Below are 16,176 nucleotides of genomic sequence, written 5' to 3' on the forward strand. Positions count from 1 at the left end.
GGCGCCTGGGTGGCTCAGTTGGTTAAGCGACTGCCTTCGGCTCAGGTCATGATCCTGGAGTCCCGGGATCGAGTCCCGCATCGGGCTCCCTGCTCGGCAGGGAGTCTGCTTCTCCCTCTGACCCTCCTCCCTCTCATGCTCTCTGTCTCTCATTCTCTCTCTCTCAAATAAATAAATAAAATCTTAAAAAAAAAAAAACCTATAAAAGTGGAAACAGACTCCTCGATACAGAGAACAAACTGGTGGTTGCCAGAGCTTGGGCGGGGCGGGGGGTGGAGACAAAATTGGTGAAGAGCCCTGGAAGGTACAGGCCTCCAGTTATGGAGTGAATAAGTCACAGGGATGAAAGCTATAGCATAGGGAATATATTCAGTGGTACTGTGATAGCATTGTAGGTGGCAGATGGTAGCTACACTTGTGGTGAGCATAGCATAACGTATAGAGTTGTCAAATCACTGTATTGTACACCTGAAACTAATATAACATTGTGTGTAAACTGTACTCAAGTAAAAAAATTTTTAAAAAACTACAAGATTTGTGAAATTCCAAAATTTATATTCTGAAATAGAAGCACAAACTTTTAGTGGTCAGTAATGGGCTGTAATTGGGCCAGGTGTGTAGACAAACAATAGGCTTGATTGTTGAAGGTGCTAGCTCAATAATTCTGAGATACACTGACTGTTCTTCCCTGCTGTGAATAGAAAGGAAAAAGGACTTGGTCTTAGGAATGTCATGGCATAGCACTCTATGTAGAACATCTGGGTGGGTCTGCTGGAGAGTTTATCCCTTCTGCTTACTCCAAGAAGGCTTTCTGAAGAAGATGAATGCAGAGCAGGGCTTTGATAGAGGACAGTGGCATAGACAGAGTATGGATACTAAATGGACAGCTGGCCAAGGAACCAAGGGGCTCAGGAGGGAGAAAACAGAAGGAAAATACAAATATATAGAAACAGTACACTGCCAGAGAGCTAACCCCCCCCCCCAACTAAGATCAGGAAAAGACAAAGATGTTCGCTCTCACCACTACTCTTTGACTTTGTATAGAGACTCTACAAAGGAAAATTAGTCAAGAAAAAGAAAAGATATCCAGGTTGAAGAGGAAGAAACAAAACTGTATTATAGATGACATGATATTATATACAGAAAACACTAGAAAATACACACATGAAAAACTGTTGATAAATGAGTTCAGCAGGGTTGTAGGATACAAGAACACACAAAAATCAATTATATTTCTTTTTTTTTTTAGATTTATTTATTTTAGAGAGTGCGCACATGCATGCACATGAATGAGGGAGGGGCAGAAGGAGAGAATCTTCAAGAAGACTCCCTCCTGAGTGTGGAACCCAATGCTGGGCTTGATCTCATGACCCATGACATCATGACTTGAGCCGAAACAAGAGTCAGGCGCTCAACTAACTGAGCCACCCAGGTGCCCCAAAATCAATTGTATTTCTGTACACTTGTAATTCAAAATGAAATTAAAACAATTCAAGTTATCAAAAGAATCAAAGAGAATAAAAGACTTAGGAAGATATTTAATGAAAGTGGAAAACTACAAAACATTATTGAAAGAAATTTAAGACCTAAATAAATGGAAAGACATCCCATGTTCAGGGAATGGAAGACTTAATATTGTTAAGGTGGCAGTACCCCCCAAATTGATCTGCAGATTCAGTACAGTATCTGTCAAAATCCCAGTGGGCTCTTGCAGAAATGGATGAACTGATCCCAAAATGCATAGGGAAATGCAAGGAACTTGGAATAGCCAAAACAGTCTTGGGGGGAAAAAAAGAGAGTTGGAGGATTCATGCTTCCTGACCTCAAACCCCAAAATTGCCATAAACAAGATAGTATAGTGCTGGCGTAAGGACAGACATATGGAATAGAACTGAGAGTCCAGAGATAAACCCATATATCCATGCTCAGTTGTTTTCCAGCAAGGATGCCAAGACCATTCAATGGTGAAAGAATCATTTTTTCAACAAACGATGCTGGGACAGTTGGATATCCACATGCAAAAGCATGAATTTGGACCCCTCCCGATCACATCATACATAAAAATTAATTCAAAAGAGTTCAAAGACCTACATGTAAGAGCTAAAACTATGAAACTCCTAAAAGGAAGCATAGATGTAAATCTTCATGACCGTGATTTTAGGTCACAGTTTCTTAGATACGACACCCAAGAGCATAAGCAAGGAAAAAAACTGTACTTCATCAAAATGTAAAATGTTTGTGTGTCAAAGGATGCCATCAAGGAAGTAGAATCACTGCAACAGGCCAAGAGTCAGAGTGGTGGCAAGCCACAGCTCTAAAAAGGAGACTTGTGTGCCTCCGGGTGGGAAGTAGGGGAGGTGATGTTTTCCCTTGTAAGGTCTGTGGCTAGGAAGGGGGGCTGGACAAGAAGGCCACAGTGAGGATGGGAACAAATGGCCAGCTGAGTGATAGGCAAGAACTGGAGGGGGTGTGGGTGTTGCTATGGGGTTGTCCATAAAGAGTCAAGTAAAGCTTAAGATGGGAACAGGCTGTTGCCAAAAATAATAATAACAACAGTAATAATAATTAATAGCCCATCATTACAAACCTCCATTTATAAGAAGTCTGTGCCTTCACTGAGTTCTTAGGACTCTGTCTAACCATAAATTTTAATGAAGACATGAGAGCCTCCACTCTTTACTTAGCTGCCTGACTCGCATGTGCACATCATTATAGTGGCATTAAAAAGAGTCCTTATAAGGGGCACCTGGGTGGCTCAGTCGGTTGAGTGTCTGGCTCTTGATCTCAGCTCACCTCTTTTTTTTTTTTTTAAGATTTTTTATTTATTTGCGAGAGAGAGAATGAGAGACAGCATGAGAGGGAGGAGGGTCAGAGGGAGAAGCAGACTCCCCGCTGAGCAGGGAGCCCGATGCGGGACTCGATCCCGGGACTCCAGGATCATGACCTGAGCCGAAGGCAGTCGCTTAACCAACTGAGCCACCCAGGTGCGCTCAGCTCACCTCTTGACCTCAGGGTCATGTGTCTGGGCTCTGCGTTGGGCTCCACGCTGGGCTTGGAGCCTACTTAAGAAAAAAGAAAGAGTCCTTATGAATGGGGACAGTCATCCACCCCACCAAACACCTGAACTCACAAGAACTCTTCACTTAGATGAGGCTCATCTAATAGTTTCTAGAAATGCCGGCAAACATGTCCAGTGCTAAAAGAAAACAGCGTTTGATTGCCAGCACCCACTTGGCGGAAGAGGGTAGAGGTTAATCACACAGCTAGACACTTGGACATGAACCGGGCAAACCAAGAGGCAACTAACATCTCTGTTCTAGCAGAGGGTGACACACGAAGAAGGGGATGAGAAGATTGAGGACCAGGAAAGAGGGAAGGAAAGGAGGGAAGAGTCTGCTTTCGAAAGCACATTATTAAAAAGCTTCTAAGCTTTTCTGTCTTTTTTCTCCTACCACTCCATCTCCATGGAATTATCTTTTTAGAAAAAAAGAAGATAGTAGGAAGGGAAAAATGAAGGGGGGGAAATTGGAGGGGGAGATGAACCATGAGAGACTATGGACTCTGAGAAACAAACTGAGGGTTCTAGAGGGGAGGGGAGTGGGGGGATGGGTTAGCCTGGTGATGGGTATTAACGAGGGCACGTATTGAATGGAGCACTGGGTGTTTTACACAAACAATGAATCCTGGAACACTACATCAAAAACTAATGATGTAATATATGGTGATTAACATAACATAATAAAAATAAATAAGTAAATAATTGATACATTAAAAAAAAAAAACAATACAGATCTTAACCTCTCAAACCTTCCAGTGATAATATCTAAACTTCTTAGCACGGCATTTGAGACTCTCACCCATATTTTTTTCGGCCTCACTGTGGGTCAGCCAGTGACCTTCAGAGTTGCCCCACTCTTTCACACATGTGGTGGTGCCCCTCCCCCTGCTTGGAATGACCTCCTCTACCTTTTCACTTGGTCCATGCCCTAAGCATCCTCCAAAGCTCAGCTCAAATGTCATCTCCTCTTTGAAGCTGTCCCTGTTACCTTCCCACTCTTCCATCCTACCACGCTCCTGTCCAGTGCTAGGCAGCATCCAGCATAGCGTTGGTTACAAAAGCTTTATTACAGTTTTTATCATACGGAATCAAATTTAGTTCATGAGTTTGTCTTCCACTAGATCATGGAGTCATCCAGCACAGGGATTTGTCCCAACACCTGGTAGAGATAATGGCCCAAGCAGGGGCTCAGTAAATGCTCCTTGGAGTAAACTAAAAAACAGATTTTTCTGGCAGGGCTAGTCCTACACAAAACAGAATGTGGTCTAAGTTTGTCTTTTCTTCTACTGAGGTCCATGCTATCTAGCAGAAAAGGGCCTCTGTCCTATAACACAGCAGCTAAGAACAGAGACCAGCCTAGAGAAATTCATTTCTCTCTGCTTCTTTGAAAAATTTTTTATTGAAATAATAATTTACATGACATAAAGTTCACCCTTTAAAGTACACAACTCAGTTCCAGAACATTTCCATCACTCCAAAAAGAAACCCAGTACCTGTTAGCAGTCACTTATAATTCCTCTGTCCCGTCCAATCCCTGGCAACCACTAATTAATCTGCTTTCTATCCCTGTGAATTTCCCTGTTGTGGACATTTCATATAAATTGGACCATATACTATCTGGTTTTTGTATGTTTGGTTTCTTTCATTTAACATGTTTTCAGGGTACTTCCATGTTGTAGCCGTTTGTCAGTATTTTGTTCCTCTTTATGGCCAAGTAATGTTCCATTGTATGGCTATTCCACATTCTGTTTGTTTATCAGTTGATGAGCACTGGGCTGTTTCTGCTTTTTGGCTATTACAAATAATGATGTTATGAACATCCATGTGCAAGTTTTTACATGGACATATGTTTTCAGCTCTCTCGTATATGTACCTGGGAGTGGAATCGCTGGGTCATAGGAAAATTCTGTTTAATTTTTTGATTAACTTCCAGACTGTATTTCATGGCAGCTGTGCTATGTTCTGTTCCCAGCGGCAGTTCATGAGGGTTCGAATTTCTCCACACCCTTGCCAGCACTTGCGTTTTCTGGGGTTTTTTTAATTATAGTCATCCTGGTGGATGTGAAGCAGTCTCTCCTTGTGGTTCTGGTTCTCATTTCCCTCGTAATTAGTGATGTTCAACATATATTCATATGTTGATTAGCCATTTGAATATCTTCTTTGGAGAAAGGTCTGTTCAATTCCATTGTCCATTTTTAAATTGGATTATTTGTCTCATTGAGTTGTAACAATTCTTTATGTATTCTGGATACAAGACTCTAAATATCTCCTCCCATCTAGTGGATTATCATTTCACTTTCTTGGTCTTCTTTGGCACACAAAAGTTTTAAATTTATGTTTTTGGACTTTAAAGCCATTTTAATTTCATCAGAGTGTGGGAGGCTTAGACCTCGACCCTATCCCTATCCCCACCCTTGGCACCCTCATAAAAGTTCTTAAAGTTCGAAGATTATAGTATGAAAACCACTGATTATATCCCAAACAGTCATTCTGTAAACCTGTATTAATCCCAGAGCTAGGTATTGGGGATAGGGATGCAGTTGCCGCCATTAAAATGTTTCTGCTCTAGTCCACGAGGCGGACCAGTAAACAGTCAGATATAAACAGATCACTTTAAACTAAATTGGAGGTAGTATAAGTGGTATGAGACTTGCTGGACTGAGCTCTCAGAGGACCACACTGAGTCTCATTTTAACGACTCACGTAAATAGGTATTTATGATAAGGCTTTTAATGATGTTTGTATCTATATAACTCCTCTAATAAAAGTGTGGACAAGGTGCTGGGAAGTACAGACAAGACGGCTGATGATAGAGGAGATGATAATGTACCAGAGGTCTTTTACAGAGAATGGGACTCCAAAGGGCCACTAACAGTTAGTCTCAGATCCGGAAGCCCCTACAGAGTTCAGCATGGCTGCAGTGCTTGGCAAAGTATCCAGAGATGGGACAAGGGCCACATTTCAGAGGATCTCTACGCAATGCGCCTGAAGGCACTTTTGGGGGGAGGGCTCTGAAAGTTTTAAATGGGATCAACGGAACGAGATTTCTGTTCCAGGAAAATCACTGACAGGGTTGTGGAAGATGTTTGGGAAGGGCAGTTAGGAAGCCATAGTTCTGATTGGAGATTACGAGGGCTTTTAATTAGCCTGAGCATGTTTGAAGAGTATTTAGGAGATAGAATAAACTGACTTTTGCGAGTAATTGGCTGTAGGGGAGCATAGAGAGGTGGGGTCAGAGATGAAGCACGTGGCTTGGGCAGTTAGGCCCTCGCCGACATGGGTCACACAGAGGGAAAGGCATGTTTACGGGAAGAAGATGATTAGCATTCTGTTCATAGGATGATACCGCAAACCTCATTCAAAAACTGTATTATTAGGGATGCCTGAGTGGCTCAGTCGGTTAGCGTCTGCCTTCGGCTCAGATTATGATACCAGGGTCCGAGGATCAAGCCCTGCATCAGGCTCCCTGCTCAGGGGGAGCCTGCTTCTCCCTCTGTCTGCCGCTCCCCCTGCTTGTGCGCTCTCTCTCTCTGACAAATAAATAAATAAAATCTTAAAAAAAAAAAACTGTATTATTAATTCCTGTTCCAGACCCAATTATACATAGTTTATCAACTAGACTCTAAGTTCCTAGGCTTTTCATTTCTATCTTCATACTGCTGCACCTCACGTGTAGTGGTCACTTACAAATATTTGTTGAATGAAGTGTATGCATAATTGTAAGAACTTACTACTTGTTTTTTCAAGATTGCAGAAAAACAAATCCAAAAAAAGTAAGAGAGTATACGAAGAGAAGGTACTTAGCTAATTTACATGGTCCTTTATCGAAATTCAGAAGTCTAGGCTTAACTTCTATGATTTACAAGATGTTTCTCCAAGGAAACATGTTGCTTCCCCTAACACTCCATTTTACAGATGAGGAAACTGAGTGGCAGTCAAAGGGTATGGCTCTTTCCACTTACTACCCTATGACTGACCTTGATGGAAGCAAAAAGTGACAGCTGAACATTCTGGCATCAAAAGGAGAGATTATTTTAAAAGCTATAAAAGAAAACAACTTAGAAAGCATTGCAGACATGCCCCAAGGGCATAGATCTATTGCAACACAGTTAAGTTTCGCTGTCTCTAAGAATGACTCCGGGTCTTTAAGAAAAAATTGAATTCTATTCTGCATATCTGTTTAAATTGGCAGAAAGGAGCTTGGCTCCTTTTAGAAAGATTTATATATACAAAAGATTTGGCTCTTAAACCCTCTGTCATCTTAAAAAAAATCATTCTTGCAGAATCACTCATTTCCGGACAGGTTACTGGGAGCTGGCTAAGTGAGAAGCTACTGGGCTATGGACATAGCAGGTGCTCTCTGGGGGTGGCCAGTGGGGGTGAAAATGGTTGCCTAAAGAAACCTCCCTGGAATTCAAAAAGTGGTATTAGCCAACCCCAGAGGAAATAATATCTGTTCTTTTTTTTTTTTCTTTTGCCTGGGGGACTTTGCCATAATTCTGGCTTCTGAAGTTAGCAAAAAGTAAAAAGAACATGCCCATCTCTCCTGCTCCCAGCATCCAAAGGCTGGCCTTTTCCTTTCGGGACACAAAATTGTGGGCAGTTTACCCTGAGACAAGACTCCCTGGCCTGAGCTCTCTGACGACCTGTGCAGGCCCGAGCTTCTGACCGCAGGGGCTAACACTCTTACGACTCAAGTACATGAGTGTTGATACACAATTCCATGATGCTTGTAACTTGTATGAGTTAATGACCGAGGCATTAGTAACTTGGTAAGTTAATACAAGTGGATACACAATAGTCTTGTCCTCCAGCGATATTGTGAACTAGACCTGTATCCCATAGTGTTGGGAATATATAATTGGGACCCTGAAAACTGATACTCCTCTTTTATGTAAGGCAACCTTTAGAAATCTAATACCTCCTTTGAAAAGTCCAGTATGTTTAAATTAATGCAGTTTGGCTGGTTTGAAGATTGAAAATAGGTTAGCATTAAGGCCATGATTCCTTTAGTAATTACTTTTTCTATTGGTAATAACTGTTTCTTTAGAAATGACATTAACATTCTACCAAAACCCAGCAGTAATCCAAAAGTTAATGTTCTGTTCATTTATAATTATATTTAATTCATATTTATGAGTTGTCAGGAGGGAGGAGAAAGAAAGTGAGTTTAAAAAATGTAACAGAAGAAACAAGTTAAAAGCAAAATTTTTCCTGATAGTCTGAAGGATGTACAAAATCATTTAAATGGGAAAAAAATAATTTTTAAATACACAGTTATATAAATTCAGATTTTATTAGCTAATGCTGAAGAAAAATCTGTATTTTTATTATTTCCTCGTGGCACTGAGTGAATTCAGTGGATAGACTTTCTCCATTTCTTCTTGTTTACTAACCAAAATATTAGCATAAACATCACTATGATTTAGATTTCAGCAAGTCAATTAGATTTGGGTTTTGTTTGTTTGTTTTTTTAACCAGGAAAAATTTTGCATCTTTAGGCAGTCATTGAACAAGTAGCTTTGTGTTGTTTTCTTTGAATTGTCCATGAAGCCTGATGTATTATTAATGAATTAATTTCTTGGTGGTGGAGGCCTATGAATAGTGTTCTGTGAATGGGCAGTTGCCTGGTGGGGCCAATTTTGGCTGCTGTCATTTAACATGTGTTGCTCTATTGTGAAGTCTTATCCAGCCGTAGGACAATGCTCATTTAATCCACCATGATGGGACCTACACACCCTGAGCCCAAGCTGGATGCCAGGGTCAGCTACCCAGCAGCTCGGGCTGGGGCACCGCTCCGCCTCACTGCCGAGTTGCTGTAATCATTTTGCCTGCCGTTCATTTTCCCTAAACCAGGGAAAACGCATATGTGAACAGTGCAAATGTTCTCAAAAGAGATTCCAAACCGGTCGGCTGGGGTGTTGCCTCCATTCCAGAACGGAGGCAACGTTCCAGGGAGTATGAGTTCCTTCCTTCCTCCTGGAAATGGAAGCGTCTGGGCCCACGAGATCCCTGATGTTCTGAGGTCCAGAGTAGCAGATGGCATTATGATTTTCCAAATCCTGATGAACATTCTAACTGAACTTGTTCATTTCACAGTATGTAGTTCTATTTTTTTTTCACTTCCTCCCCCTTCTTCCCTCCCTGTCTCCCTCTCTTTGTTCCTCTCATATCGACTAATTTTAAACTGATGCGCGATCTTCTTTACCCAGCTTTAAGTTCCCTTCTCTCCGAGTTTATTGCTTGGAACCAGGTAGAGCACAATTTCACATATAATTTTCAGCCTTTGAGTCACAGCTCACATCGCCTCTGAATTTGTTTATAAAAATAGGTAAGCAAATACCACCCGCACTCCTGCACTGTGCAGCCCCGGGAAGTTCTGTTTTTCCCCTTCTCCGTAGCTTGCAGTGCAGGTGGCAAATGGCGGTAATTATTTTAACTAACAGTCGAGTGAACATCAGGAGGACATACAGTGTGACGATGTGGTCTTTGGATTTCAGTGAGTTCTCAGAATCTGACTTGATAGTGTTATGGCTTGTTGATTTTTCAGGACACGGACCTGCCAGGTTCTTGCCCTTGAACGGTGTGTGCATGTAGTTCAGATATCTCCGTGTTAACCCCTTACCTATGGAAAGAGGTGGAGTAATTCCTTTCATTTCGGAATCTGTTAAGGGTTATTATTCTCCCTGAGATTTTTCCTCTTTCGTTTTTGTTTAATATAGTTTATGATCTCCCTTTAATCTAAGATGGCTTTTAATCAGCACTTCTGCACATAGAACCTGGTGAAGTGTGTATATTAACATTATAATTTAAGTCCTGGATCAAACATGTGTAGCTGGACTTTTCCTGAGGAAAAAAAATTGACCTTACCAGCATATGAAATTCAAACACTGTATAGGGACAAGGTAAAACCACAGGTAGGAATTGCTGAATAATTACCTTTAGACCAGCCTGAGCAGGAGGCTTCCCACGAGGGTGAGCTCATTTAATGGTTCCTAAAACTCAATCTTGTGGATGTCAGTGGTCATGCTTGATTATTTGCAGCAATGTTTTATGGAAAAGCAATGGAAATGCATTGGGAGGCTACAGAGAGGACAATAACGGGTTTTACTTTTGTAAATGCAATCCCTTTGGTATGAGACAGGCATGTTTTTGCTGTTCTACCCACACCGTGAAAAAGGGAGGTATATGTGGATGTTAGTATGCAAGTGTGTGTGTGTGTGTGTGTGTGTGTGTACTGTTCATATGGACACCTCTAAATGATACAGTGACCTATAGCCTATGACCAACAAGTGACATAAGATAAAAAGAGAAAAAAATGTGTTCATTAGCTTCAGAGAGAAAGCAACTGTAAATATGGTTTCAAAGATTAATCCACGTTCCAGTTCTCTACCTCTTTTCAAGGAATTTAATAAAACACCACGATCTTTGCCATAGGTCTAGAAAATCTCTAAGTAAATATAAATCTTTTAAGTGACCAACAAACTGTAGACTAAATGATGGGTTAGTTTTGATATTAATGACAAAGTTTTTTTCCTCTTCTTTTTATCTCAGTACTGAAGAACTTCTACATGTTTAGGAGAAAAAAACAGGAAAACTCTTCATAGAAATCTTCAGTCCCAATTACCTACAGACAGATTCCTTTAGACCTGTTCGTTTATATTTTGTGTTTTTTTATAAGCCATCTGGTTGTGATGTTCATTTGGCTAACAGCTGGTTCTCCCTTGATTTAAGGGTTTATAGGTCAGGTGGGTGTTTAAGTGGCAAAAATTCAGGCCTTTTGCCCCTGGTTCCAGGTCCTTCTGAGACAAGTTAAATGAGCTGCTACTGTCAGCCCAGACCCAGTGGACAGAACTTCAAACCAAAGTGCCCACACATGTAATTTGTCACATCTGGCAACCCAGAGTATGGGGTGACCCAGTGTGGAAATTGAATAATCTTTCACTTTCTCTGCTCAGGGCTTGATGTGGAGTGGGATGAGTAAAAGGAGGGCTTTCTGGTCTCCAGCTGAGGAGGGTCAAAGGCTTTCTGTTCTGATGACGTCCATCTGCAAGCCTTCCTAAATTCACAGCCTCATTCCCAGCACTGTCCCTCCTAACACCCCAAAGATTCGGTCAGTTCTGTCTGCATTGTGAAATCAAAAATACACATAATGTCAAAATGCTGATCGTTTCCTCACAGAGTAACCACATTTTTAAGTGAGTGATTTAAGAAGCACTGTCTGAACTTGTACAACTCTGATGTGTAATTATGTTTCACTTATATTTTAAGCTGTTGTCTCATTCTCTGGCTGACCTGGAGCACCTGTCCATCTAGTGCCCACCTTTCTCTCTCTGACAAGATGTGACTGCCTTCTCCCCATCCACCCCACCCCCACTACAGTCTGTTAGAGCAGCAACCTACAGTTAGAAACACTGAGGACCTTCAAAATATTAAAACTGAGCTAATTTCCCAAAATCTACCATTGGATTGCACTTTGGACAGATAGATTTTTGGTTTGTAGATTAGTTTCTGTGGAGATCTTTATTTTTTTTTTAAGATTTATTTATCTGACAGAGAGAGACACATCGAGAGAGGGAACACAAGCAGAGGGAGTGAGAGAGGAAGAAGCAGGCTTCCCGCAGAACAGGGATCCCGATGTGGGGCTCGATCCCAGGACCCTTGGACCATGACCTGAGCCAAAGGCAGACGCTTAATGACTGAGCCACCCAGGTGCCCCTCTGTGGAGATCTTTAAAGGGGAGGGTACAGTTTTTGTGTGTGTGTGTGTGTGTGTGTATTTTTCCTTTTTTTTCCCCAACTAACCAGGTTTCCTCCTCAGTCAAGAGGAGATTTGTCCTATGGATTCTGCAGTTGTCTCACAAAAGTGCTATTTTAAGGTAGTGAACAGTGGAGAATCAAAAACCAGTTTGGGGTCTAACAAGGCAAAATGCTGTTCTGCCTGACATGAAGCCACTGGAATTACAAACGACCTTTGATCCCAACACTGTGGACAAAAGTGGAGCAGTCTAAAAGAGCTGTGGCAATTAGTGTGAATCCCAGTGTGTGGGAACCAAAATCCTTGGGCCAAGCCAAAGGAACATCAGACTCGAATTAGAAATTTTATTTTTAAAATGTTAGCGCATTAACTCGATACTGATCAGACTCTAGGTGATTCTCTGATTTTAACTACCTGTTGACTTGATGGCTTGACACCATGAAATCTGGAAATAAGCTATTAAAAAATGTTAGAAGGCTTGCCGTATTCTTTTTAACTTGCCAGGCTGGTTTAATCTAATCACATCACAACTGACCTTTAGAATTCGCCAGTGTGGCCAACACCTAGAGATTTTTGAGAAGTTGCCCTTCTTCTGTCTTCCTTCTTTTACTGCTAGTAAGTATAAAATCTTGGTTTGAAGGAATTTCTGTTTTGCACAAAGAGAAGGGAACAGGACATAGATGAAAATGTTCAAGGTACCTTCCCACCCCCCTCCCAAGGTGCTCTCTGGAAGTGAGGAAGGAAGAAGGTAAGAAGGCAAAGGAGGTCTCTTACAGCCCTCCAGACTCATACTCTGTTCTCTGTCACTCCTTTATGAACTCATGTGTACCAGCCAAACGTGGTGCCCCCCAATACAGCCCGATTGCCCAGCTCTTACTTGGCCATTTCCTCCATCTTGCAGGGCTGTTTATTAGTGGTACACATCTTGTCCCCCTGAATAGTACACAAATTCTTTAAGGTTATGGATTAATTATTAGTCATTCCACAATGCCAGGCTCAGAGCCTTTGGCATGGTAGGTGGTCAAGAAAATTACTCAATGAACAAACCAGTAAATAAGCAATGAATGACTATCATCTTTATTATATAGCACTTTATGTCTATGCCCTATCAATGTTTGAATTAACTACCATATCCTTGTCAGGTTTTGTTATTATCTGTAATTAGGAATTAAAGGCAAACATTAAATACGCAGGTATATTTTTTCAGACAAAGTTCCCTTAACTTTTTTCTATCGAGTAGTTATATGAGCATTTCCCCTTACACAAAGCTAAGCTCGCCAAGAATCTGGACCTCATCAGAGTTTTTAAAAATAGTTCCTTACCTTTTTCTTTTTAAACTTTCTATTTCAACATCATTTGAGATTCATATGCAGTTGTAAGAAATAATATGGAGAGGGGCGCCTGTATGGCTCAGTTGGTTAAACATCTGACTCTTGATTGTGGCTCAGATAAGGATCTCAGGGTCGTGAGATCGAGCCCCGCATCAAGCTCCACACTGGGCATGCAGCTTGCTTAAGATTCTCTCTCTCCCTCTCCCTCTACCCCTCCCCTCTCCCTCTCTAAAAAAAAAAAAAACCAATAATAATAATTTAAAAATAATATTACTATGGAGAGAGTCTGTTTACCCTTCACCCAGTTTCCCCCAGTGTTAATAGCTTATAAGTATAGTACAATATCACAACCAGGAAATTGACATTGATAGAATCCGCTGAATTCAGATTCTACCCATTTTCCATGCACTCATGCATGTGCTGCACATGTGGGTGCGCGTACATGCACAAACATTGTCCTGGGTCTTTCCAAAGCCAAGAAACATCATAGTTTAAAACAAAAAAACTATGCCTTTGAAATAATGATCTCTCTTTTAAGTAACTGATTTCAAAAGCGTTTGCCTCATCTATATTTTCTGTATCTGGAGTACCCAGCCTATCTGCCTGCTCTCAAGGTCACAAAGTGTGTTTATTGGCATAGTTAGTCTGCAAGTGAACTAGCAACAGCAGTGATTGGAATCAGCCTTCCTTCTCCCTCCTCCCCTCCCCTGCTCTTTGAGTGTGTAGGTACACACACACACACACACACACACACACACGCTCTCAGATTTTCTGCTGCTTGCCTTTTTTTATGCCTGAGTACCTTGCTGACAAGTGCTAATAACAAAATACCCAGAGAGAGTCCAGTTGAAGTTAGCATACATTAAACATTCTGAACTTGTCCTTTTGCTCATAGATTGTGCATAATTAATAATTAAACAGTTTCAGTTGTAATGGGTTGACCTTCCTGAACTGTTCATTATTCACAAGGCAAAGGCATCACTCAAAACTTTTTTCCCATTGTCCTTCGCTGTTCTCTAGCATGCCACGTGCTTGTGTTCCAGTTGTTTAGCAAAAGGGGCTGACCAGGTAGTTACTGAAACCTCTGAGACTTGGAGACTGTCCTCCTTGATGACCAGAATTGCTTACTGCAATGGTTTACGGCCGCTGTTTTTATGTAACAGTTGCCGGCTCGATAACAAGATCCAGCTTGTGTCCCTTTAGCAGGACTCTAAAGTTGATTTGGGACTAGGATCTCAGGTTAAGGCTTCTGGTTAAGGTTGTGTCCACTGTTTCATTCCATACCTCTGTGCTTAGAAAGCTCAACAGAAAAGCATCCCCAAAAAAAGCCCTTAAGGTGAAGTATGGCACCCAGGGTCTTAAAAAGAGTGACTTTTATTAAGAGTTGAGAGTCGGTTTCAGCCAGGCCTGAGAGTTTACTAGTGTAACTGCTTCTCCAGCTCATGTTTATATTTTTGAAATGTATTTGTTCATCTTCCCTGAACCCATGTTTCACAGAACACGTTTGTGATGAGTAGCAGCAAGGACTTTACTAGATCCCTGAACCCCTTGACACGGTCCTCAGGCTCCCTCTAACCCAGCGGTGACTGGATGCTTCCCCCTCCCTGGGAACTGCGGGGGAAACTGGGACAGTCCACTCAGCCTCCCTCCCTCCTTCGCGCAGATTTGAATTCCATCAAGAAACAGGCAGGTTCTCGGAGGTGTTCTACAATGCTCTTCTAAACAAACTTCTGATTTTACTTGCTTAAAAATGAGAAAAGTATTCTTTAAAATCCTCCCAGTGTGGTGAACACCGTCAGGTCTCTTCATTTGTTTTCTTTTGGAGTGCTAACAGCCTGCGTGCTTTTGTGGAGTGGGAGGCTCTCAAAGGACTCCTTTGCTCACCCCTCCGCCCCATGTTTGTGCGTGACATTCTGACCACCTCCCCTCTGCCCCCCACCAGTCAGTCTTCTGTGTCTCAGAAAATTCTCCTTTGAGGTATGCAAGAGACACGGATTTTAAAAGGAAAAGAAATATCTGGCATTATGCATTAAGATTAGAATTTCCCCCACATCTCTGATGAGTGATTCTTTCCAGGCACCCCTGAGATGAGACTCCACTCTCTGCGGTTCTTTAAAGTCGACTTGGGCTGGCATTTTCAAAGTGAAATAAATTATTCATGGGTACCACCCAGTGTTCCTTAGTTTTATATTATGAGGAACTTAACAGGCTACAATATCAGGTCTTAAATAAAATTAACTACCCATGCAAAGATGTCACATTCCCTCATTTTGTTTCTCATCCATGTTAAAATGACATCTTCATCAAGTTGCCTAGTCTATAATTCATTAATTTACTCTTGGTATCATACTTTGAAATGAGGCCCACATTAGCATCATGTTTTATACTAGGATCTTTGTAGAAAACCGGTCCGGAATTTTAACCATCTTAGTAAATATTCAGCCACATTAAGGCAGTAGGCTTTTATCTTCCTAAACGTTGCATTTTAAATCAACTACTACTCAGACACTTCCAGTACTAGAGCCTCCAAAAGAATTTCGGAAATGATAACTTGGAGGACTAACTACTTGATCAGAGTCCATAGTTTTGGCACCTCAGACTTTGAACCATTTTTTTACTAATAGTTTCTGAGACAGTGAAATGTCATTTTTTTGAACTGGGCCTTGTAGAATCTTGCAGGCACAGTGATATATATATGGCTTTCCTAAAACAGGCCGGGCTGAAATTGATATCATGTTTTATTTTTGCTCTTCAAACCAATGGGACTTCTGTGACCATTTTATAGTACCTTTATCGAAGACTCGTCATATTATCGCGTGCCTGTTTCTTCTGAGTGGACGGTTTCATCAGCCCCCTGTTTTTCATGTCCTCTCTGTGTAATGCCTGCATGTAATCCTTTGAACTTAGCAAGATTTTATTTCACTCCCATTTTCCTTTCTTCTTGGAAGCCTTTCTCTACTGATGAGAATTTTAAGTTTATGATTACTAACCTTCTCCTGCTCTAGATGAATAGAGTAAATTCAAAGAGGC

General features: G+C 41.4%; 1 protein-coding gene across 1 annotated transcript in view; it reads left to right on the forward strand.

Annotated features, from left to right (window-relative positions):
• MAP2K5 (mitogen-activated protein kinase kinase 5) overlaps positions 1-16,176 on the forward strand; it is a 234,025-nt gene that overhangs the window by 176,864 nt on the left and 40,985 nt on the right. The gene's annotated exons all lie outside the window — the stretch shown is intronic.

Source organism: Leptonychotes weddellii, chromosome 9, assembly GCF_054177405.1.
Source record: "Leptonychotes weddellii isolate Sample4059 chromosome 9, ASM5417740v2, whole genome shotgun sequence".
NCBI lineage: Eukaryota > Metazoa > Chordata > Mammalia > Carnivora > Phocidae > Leptonychotes > Leptonychotes weddellii.